Source organism: Nipponia nippon, unplaced genomic scaffold (assembly GCF_047370975.1).
Source record: "Nipponia nippon isolate SJK-2023a ecotype South Korea unplaced genomic scaffold, ASM4737097v1 scaffold_7, whole genome shotgun sequence".
In the NCBI taxonomy this organism is placed as follows: domain Eukaryota; kingdom Metazoa; phylum Chordata; class Aves; order Pelecaniformes; family Threskiornithidae; genus Nipponia; species Nipponia nippon.
The window spans coordinates 52,233,805-52,242,075 of NW_028262391.1; positions in this window are offsets into that span (position 1 = coordinate 52,233,805).

The following is an 8,271-nucleotide window of genomic DNA, read 5'->3' on the forward strand; positions in this document are numbered from 1 at the left end:
AATACCAGCGATGTGCTCATTGCTCTCGGGTTTCCTGTCCCCGTTTGACCAGGGCTGGGAGCGGAGGAGAAGGCAGCTTGGAGCAGACCCAGGCTCTGCCGGGAGGAAGGAAACGTGATATTGGCCCGGGAATGGTGTCATCGCCTTTGCTTTTTTGCTTTTTTTTTCTTCCTTTTTTTGGGGTCATGGAAGGCTAGGAGAGAAATGAGGAGCGGGGCCCTACCTCGGGAAAGCAGGGCGAGGGGGATACGGCGATGTGGGACACCGGCATGCCGTGCCATGGCGATGCCCAAGGGGGCCAGCCTGGGCTGGGGACGGGCAAGGTGTTGCCACCGGGCTCCCCTTCCCCGAAATCCATCCTTTATCCGCATCTCCGGCAGCGCGCAGAATCATTTCTCCCCTTCTTCCACCAGCTCCCCTTCGGTATCCCACGCACAGGGGTGTCGATGGAGAAATTTTTGTTAAATTTAAAACAAATGTGAGCAAGAGAGAGGAAAATCCTCCCTTTTGGCTTATGCAAATTCACTCCGCTTTGATAACAAATCTGCCCAGGTCACGCAGACCTGGGGAGATGGTGAGATTTCATCGCAGCACTATTTAATACCTCTCCAAGGCTCCAGTGAAAGAGAGCTCTTAATCCCACACTTAATTTCATTTCTGTGCCTTAAAATACTGAGTGACATGCTCATCTCAAAGCGAGGGCCCGGGCCCACACCGGCACGCCGCGGCTCTCCAAATAAGCAGGACAGCTGCTAAATTTTGGCAAAAAAAATTGAGTGCATGCTGTGGTCCATCCCATTCTGCCCTTTTGCACCCCGGCAGGATGAGGGCCGGTTGCCGGGGCATCCGTGGGGTGATGCGGGATGCGCTGGTACCCAGAGCCCTTCGCCTCCCCAGCGCCTGGTGGGACACCGAACTGCTTTTACCCTCCCCATCTTCTGCTTTAATCACTCAAAGCGGTGTCTAAGGAGTTAATTTTGATTTTTTCGATTTTTTTGCTGTGCTGCTCTGCCTGTGTACCACCCTCCCCAAAGCAGGTCCTGCCGTGGCGGGGACCCCAGGGGTTCCTGCGGTCCCCTCCAGCCTGCTCTTTGTCACCCGGAGCCATCATTTTCATTAGGCAGCTGCTCTGTACCTCGCTGCCCCGCGCGCCTTTTATCTGCGTTCTGTTAAATGATCTCAAATATGTGATATGATAAAGACAAACAAACACCCGTTCAATTTAGTTCACCCTAATGCCAGACTCTACTTTTACCCAAGTAATTAAGATTAATGCAGTTGATAATTTAGGAAGTATTCTTAAATGTACCCTTCTGGCAGCAGCTAACATGTAATTTTACCTTAGAAGATTTATCGGAGCACTTAGGTAACAGATAGTTCCTTAGCAAACAGGAGCATTTAGAAGGAAAATGAAAGATTAATATTTCTTGAATAAATGTCAAAATAAGTCATTCTTTATTATAGCCCTACAAAGACGTTGCTGTCAGGCCCAGCCCCTCTGCTGATTCCTGGGGGGAGATTAAACTCGCTGCAGGCTCGGGGCTCGGCGAGCAGGAGGGGAGGAGGTCTCAGATGTCCGATGCCTCTGGATTTTCAGGAAAGCAGATGCTTCAAAGGGTGCTGCTCACCCTTGCCAAAACACACCAGAACCAGGCCAGCTCCTTGCTTTTGGAGGGGCAGTTTGGGAGTTGACCCTGACCTTGCTCCAACCTGGCCCCATTCACCCCGGCAGCTCCCGGCCCCGCTCGGCACATCCCAGCTGCCTTTCCCGCTCTGTGATGGAGGAGGAGCTGAGCTAAACCTCGGGAGGTCCTCATCGCTTTCTGTCACCAGCCATCTTATTACCTTTGGAAAAGACTCAGAGGCTCTTGGCTGCAGCTTGGGATGGGACCGGAGCGAGTGGCTGTAGCTGATTGATAGCCCCAGCTCCTGCGACTGCCCAGCCAGGGAATTACGGGATTTGCTTTGCCAGGTCACCCTGATCCATCCGTCCCTTTTCATGCAGACATGGGATTGGGGTGACCTCCAGCCGGGGCTGAGCCGTATCTCACGTCTCCTCCTCTCCCCGCCACCCCAACCACCTCCTCTGCGCCGTGTCCCATGGGGCGTCCCCCCTGCCAGCGTGCAGCCTCCTCTCCCAGCGCCTCCGGGTCGGGCGGTGCGAAGATTCGGGAAGGACCCTGGGCACGGTGCCGAGACACCAGCTTGCAACACCCCCACATCTCACGGGGTGCCCGGGGAGCTGCCAGGCTTGGCCGTGCCCGCCCAGGGACCTGCCCGCCTCCGCTAGTTTACATTATAAGCCGAGGAAGGATTAGGACTGTTTGCAAAATCTGCATCCCGAGCGAAAGCTGGATTCTCACCAGATTGGAAATTCAAACCTGTTCAGATCCAGAAAATCAATTTTGGATCATTGCGAACAAGAAACAAACTTTCTGAATCACCTTCCAACTTCTTCTTGGGCCAGAAAAATCTGCTGGAAGCAACTTCTCTCAGTTCTCCTTGCCCCGACGCAGCCAGACCAGCCCATCCAGGAGCGCGTGTGTGTGCACACCCCCAGCATCTTTCCCAGCCCCTTACAAGGTCCTTTTCAAGCTGTCGGCACCAGGGCTCAGCTCCTTCCCACTGCGGTTCCTGCCCAAGGGATGCTCCAGCCTCCCCCCAGCCTTTCTCAGAAAGAGCCTCTGTCCATCCCCAGCCCTGCACCTTTGGTCCTGGGCAGTACCTGGGCACAGGGCCAGCCCCGGTCCCCGGTCCCAGCCTCCCTCCTCGGGGATCAGTAGGGACCAGGGCTGGCAAGGAAGGTGTCACATCCCTCCTGGCGAGATGCTCCCACCCACTGCATCGTGCCCAGGCAGGAACCAGACCCTCCATCCTGCTTTTCTCTTTATTTGATTGGGAAATAGGTTAATGCCAGGTTTTGATGTTCCTGGATATGACCCACGTACTATTGGGGGGCAGCAAGCGTGGGTTAACTCCAGGCTGGAGCTGGGGCTGGCAGGGAGGTAACCGTGATCCCTTAAAATCCTCCCTTTCTCCCAAACTTGGGAAAAAACCACCCTTTTCCCAGCTCACTCCCAAGGTGTAATGTAAGCAAGTGCTGTTTCGGGAGCGTGGCCTGATCCAGATGGAGATGGGCGGGAGGTGGGCTGCTCCTCCACCGCCCACCCACTTGGGCCTCGGCATCCTGGGGACCGGCATGTCACCGCCCAGCTGGGGGGCACCGAGGGTCGGGGACGGCAGGGGGGACCTGGGCTCATCGCTGCGCACAGGGTGCAGGATCGGGCCTGCCTGGCAGCGGGTTGACAGCTGCCGGAGGCTGGCCAGTGCCCTGAGCGCGCCCGGGGCTGTGGTTTGGGCTTTGGCTGTCCTCAGTCTCCCCTTCCTCCTCCTCCTCCTCCTCCTCCTCCTCTTCCTCACACCGACGAGGCCGTTTCCTGCTGCTCGGGGCCGTATCCTGGCTGCGGTTACAACGAGCCCCTGCAAGGCTTCGGGTCTGCAGGACCCCAACGGGCAGAGGCAGTGGCTGGGATGTAGGGGATGGAGCTGGGGTGCAGAAGAGGGGGATGCAGGACCCCATCTCTACCCGTGCCTCAGTTTCCTCACTTCCACGGCACCGTATGACCATGCACCCAGCCAAAGCCACCCGCTCACGGGGACCCGGCTGCAGGTGGCCATGACAGGCCATTTTGGGGTGGAAATCCCTCCTTTTGGCGGCCGAGCAGTCCCCGCGCACCGCGGTACCGGCAGCCAAGCCAAACACAGATTCCTGACATATTTTTCTCTTTCCTTTGCAGCCAAGAAATTAATATTTCATGGGAGGTGAAAGTGAGTCCCGGCAGTAGCTGAGCGGCGGAGGGTGCCAAGGTACGGGCCAGCTGACAGCAGGGTCAGATGCTATTTTTGGGAGCCAGACGCTCTCCTCCTCATCCCCGACAGGCTTGGGGGATGCCCCCGGCCCCCCCAAGCCCCAGCTGCAGGGGTGCTCGGGGACCTCCCCGGCTGCTTTTCTGGCCCCGCAGCAGCCTGACTGTGAGAGGCAGAAAGTTTAAAGAGGCGCTGGGCTCCGAGAAGGTGCCGGTTCATGAGGGGAAGGGATTTTTCACAGTCCCAGCTGAAGGTGTGCCTGGATAGGATCGACCCGCCTGGGTAGGATTTAAATCCTTTAGGCAGGGGTTAAATGCCCCTTTTTGGGGACAAAAACCCAAAGCGTGTTCAGAGTCACCCCTGCGTCTCGTGGAGCTGGTGAAAGCCCGCAGAGCCGGGGGCTTTCATTTTGGGACCCCCGCGTGCCCCCTGCCCACCTCCCTCCCGCCAGCTGCAGCGAAGGGCATTTGCCCGGGTGATGCCACCCAGCTGGCATCTTGATCTTTTTGCCTTCCACCCACTCCCACGCCCGGCCCTGAGCCACCATTGCTGAAACCGCAGTGCCTCCGACCGCGATACCCACCCAGATAACAGCAGTCCCATCCCGGGAGGGTTGTTTATTCGTCTTGCAGAAGCAACCTGCCAGCTTGCCCGTGACAAACCCTGACCAGAGCCACGGCCCCGGGACCCCCACCCCAACCGGAGCCCCTTACGCCCAGCCTTGCACATCTCCCAGCCCTATGAGGGCTTTGCTGGACTGGGCGCTGTACATAGAAATAGCAAGAACAGTCCCTGCCTTGCTAATCTCAATAGACGATACAAAGAGCAGATAGGCGAGGGGAAGCATTATCGGGCCTGATTTGCAGATGGAGGGCTGAGTCACCGTGATTAACTGACTTACCCAAGGTCATGCAAGGGAGAGGCTGGGCCGAGCTCTGAACCCGGCTCTCCCGAGTCCCCCAGCGAGGCCATTCCTCCGCTCCCCGCTACGGGGAAGGAGATTTTCCTTCCACCCGGAGCGATGCTTGGCTGAGCCTGGGCAGGGGCTGAACCTGCCTCTCCGCAGGCAGCGTGGACGTTTCAGCCCTTTCTTCGTGCCTTGTTTCAGCAGCTGGTGGGCTTTTCTTGTTGGATGTTGAGGGTTTTTTTGCTGGTTTGTTCCCTCACCGCTGTTTCCTCCAGAGCGGGGTTGAGGGACGGGGAGATGCTTTACCTGCTGCTGCCCTGCCTGCGGCGGGGACGTGGTGGTCCCCTCGGTCTTGGTGGTGTGGTCCCCATCCCGGCTGAGATGCAAAGCGTCGACATCCCGCTGGTGGGATTCACAGCTCTTCTGTCTTGGGAAGGAGATGCTCTCAGGCCTGGGGGTGATGCAGTCACTGCTCTCGGGGTGCAAGGAGCTGAGCTGCTTGGCTCCGGGTGCTGGAGAGCCGGGGCGGTGAATCACAACCCGTCTGGCATGTTGGGGCTCCCAGCAGGATGGGACCTGCCCCGCGGAGCGGCAGGCTGGGCTCTGCCTTGCCAGCCAGGCTCCTGCCATTGCTGCTCAGCTTGTCCCTGTGTCCCCAAGCCGTAGCGGGGCTGCAGGAGGCTATGGGTGGCCCCATGTCGGCCCCAGCATAGGAGGATGCTCCAGGGATGGGTGAAAGGGCTGAGCACCCATCAGGGCACACAGTTACAGGTAGGGACCGCTCTCCTTGCAGCCAGGCAGCCTGGTAATAAATATCACGTGCTTTTTTTAAAGCATGACCTTCCTTTGCCCCCATCCCATCCTTTTCCACCTCCTTTTCCAGGAGCTGAAACATAAAAACCAAAGAAGCAATGCCAGCGGTAACCCAAAGAGGAGCCTGGTCCTGGGGGCAGGCTAAGGAGTGGGCTGAGAGCCTGTAAAAAGGAAAGATGAAATGTCCCTATTTTCATTTTATTCTGTGTTTCCCATCCCGCAAGGGGCAAACTGTGTTTGGGCTGGATCCGTAAACCCTCGGGTGATGGATGCAGGCAGCTGCCTGGGGAATATCGCTTTAAATCAACACGCCCAGCCCTCCTTATCAAACGCCCCATCGGAGCAGGACTGGCTGAGCCGCACCGAGAAGCCCCAGATTTCGGCGCCATGCTGCTCCCAGGGCTGCCGTGCCATCGTGCCCCACCGCTGGCGTTGCAGACGGTGATGCCTCGTGGCCGCAGCCAGCGGGAGGGACCCCCATGCAGAGACGGGGCACCCCCAAGCCCCGGCGCGGGGACAAGCATCAAGGTTTTGGGGAACGAAGACCTAATTCACACCTTACCCTTATCCTCATGCGCTGTCTATCATTTGCATGGGATAAATTCGTGCCCATCCCCTGCCCAGGCTCTGTCACCACCGCCGGGCATCCCAGCACGGCACATGAATCCCCTTCATCAGTGGGACAGTCCTGCGTGCCACCAGCTCTGCTTTCCCCATCTCCATCGCTTTGCCAGCGCAGGGAGCGCGGTGTTTGTTTCTCCTGGCGCTCAGCACTAACGCACCAGCAAACCCCAGTCCTTGCCATGCAAATCCTGCAGATTTACGGATACACAAACGAGCCTTTCCTTCAAAAAAAAAAAAAGGGCTCCTTTATGTGGCTGAAAGAGCACAACTGTGATAATGTAGCGAGCGCTGGCCTTGGGTATTTTATCTTGGCAAGGAGCCTTTGCAAATTTAAACAGCAGCAAACAGGCTTTGCCGTTGTGGCTGGAAGCGGCATAAGTGGCGCATTGTTTTGCAAGCAAAACCCTTGCGTGCCAAAGGGCCGCGTGTGAGCTTTGGCCGACGCGCAGGGGACGAGCGCGTAGGGTCTGTCTGAATCAGCCCAGGATTCATTTCACTTAGTGGGGTGTAAAATTGTGGGGGAATTCGAGCCCGGCAGCTCGAATCAGAGAGGGGACCCCGGGGAGCCCCCCTGGGCTCTCCCCGTTGCGTTGCCTTCCCCTCCCTGCAAGGGCTCGCAGCATCTTTGCAGAAGGAGCAGCGGGGATGCAGCCGTGCCTCTGCTGTCTCTCTATATACACACTAATATTATTAATGCCTACGTGCTGTAGCAGCATCGCGGCGCGCTGGGTGCTCACCCCGGCTGCTGTGTGCGCGCAAAGCATCGAACGTGGACTGCGAGATGACCCGTGCACGCTGCAGAGACCCCGAATAGATGCAGGTCGCTCCCCTTTTCTTGCAGAAATCCTCCTTTTCTGCTCAGATCGCTGCTGCGCGGAGATGGCCAGGCTGTGCAGCACGGGGTGGACCCCAAACAGGGCTGGGGAGCTGGAAGAATTACACCCGGGAGAAGACTAATAAGCTGAATTTCACGCTTCTTTGCAGCCAGGTTGCCCCCTCCCCAGCTCCCAGCAGTATCATGCCTTTGCCCCCTGCAGCAGACAGTAAAGAGGTGTTTCTAGCAACGGAGGAGAAAGAAACCCTTTCTGTTTCCAACAGACTTTTTAAAAGACTCTTTAAAACAGGGGTTTACTCTTCTTTTTAATATAACCTGCGTCCGGGGCTAAAATCCTGGTGATACCTTTTAAAAGGCTGCGCTTGACTTGTGCTTCATGTCTAATGCCCTGAGGTCCTGTATTGTAAACTCAGCTGGTAAATTTGGGACTTAGTTATTATTCTTTCACCTACTTAACAGCGTCTAAAATTGCGAGGGCAATTTGCGGGTGGTGTTAAAGCTCAGGCAGAGGCAGCAGAAGCTCAAGTCCTTTCTCCAGGGGTTTCGGAGCGAGGGTTTGGTGGAGGGGCAGCAAGGTCGGAGGGATGCGCCGGGGGGAATTGAGGTGGAGCAAAAGCCTTTTGCTGCACAGCCCAACCTCGCCGTCCCTCTGGTCATGATAGACGGGACACGGGGACACGGGGACACAGGGACAGAGAGCCCTTCCCAGGACACCTCTCCCAGCCCAGCCCGACAGCCCTTCCCGCTAATCCGTAGGTGGAGCTCTTCTGTCATCTTTTTCTGCTCATGTTGCTAAGTAGTACCCAGAAATAGCTTCCCCGGGAGGACAAAAAGTGCCTCCCTCAGCAGCTTTTGCCAAAGATGAAATGCTCCGAGCATCCTTTGAAGAGCCAAAGCTGGAGGGTTTTGCCCCGGAGCTGCTTGAGGGGGTTGTGCGGCCCCTTCCTCCGTCCCCTTCCCCACCGCAGTGCCAAGAAAAGGGGCCAAAATATCTCCCCTCCCTTCGCTGGCCCCCTCCCTGGCTGACGGCCGCTCTTTCTCTTTTTTCTCCTCTCCAGGTCGGAAACGATGCGGCAGAGCCCCGCCGGCGCTCGGGACCCTGCGCCGCCCCGGCCCCGGGGAGCCGCTGCCCCTCTCACCGCCCCGGTGCCCATCGGCGGAGGACCAGGCCCGTGACGGAGGGACGGCAGCTCGCAGCGGGACGGGAAAACGGGGCTTTCTAGCC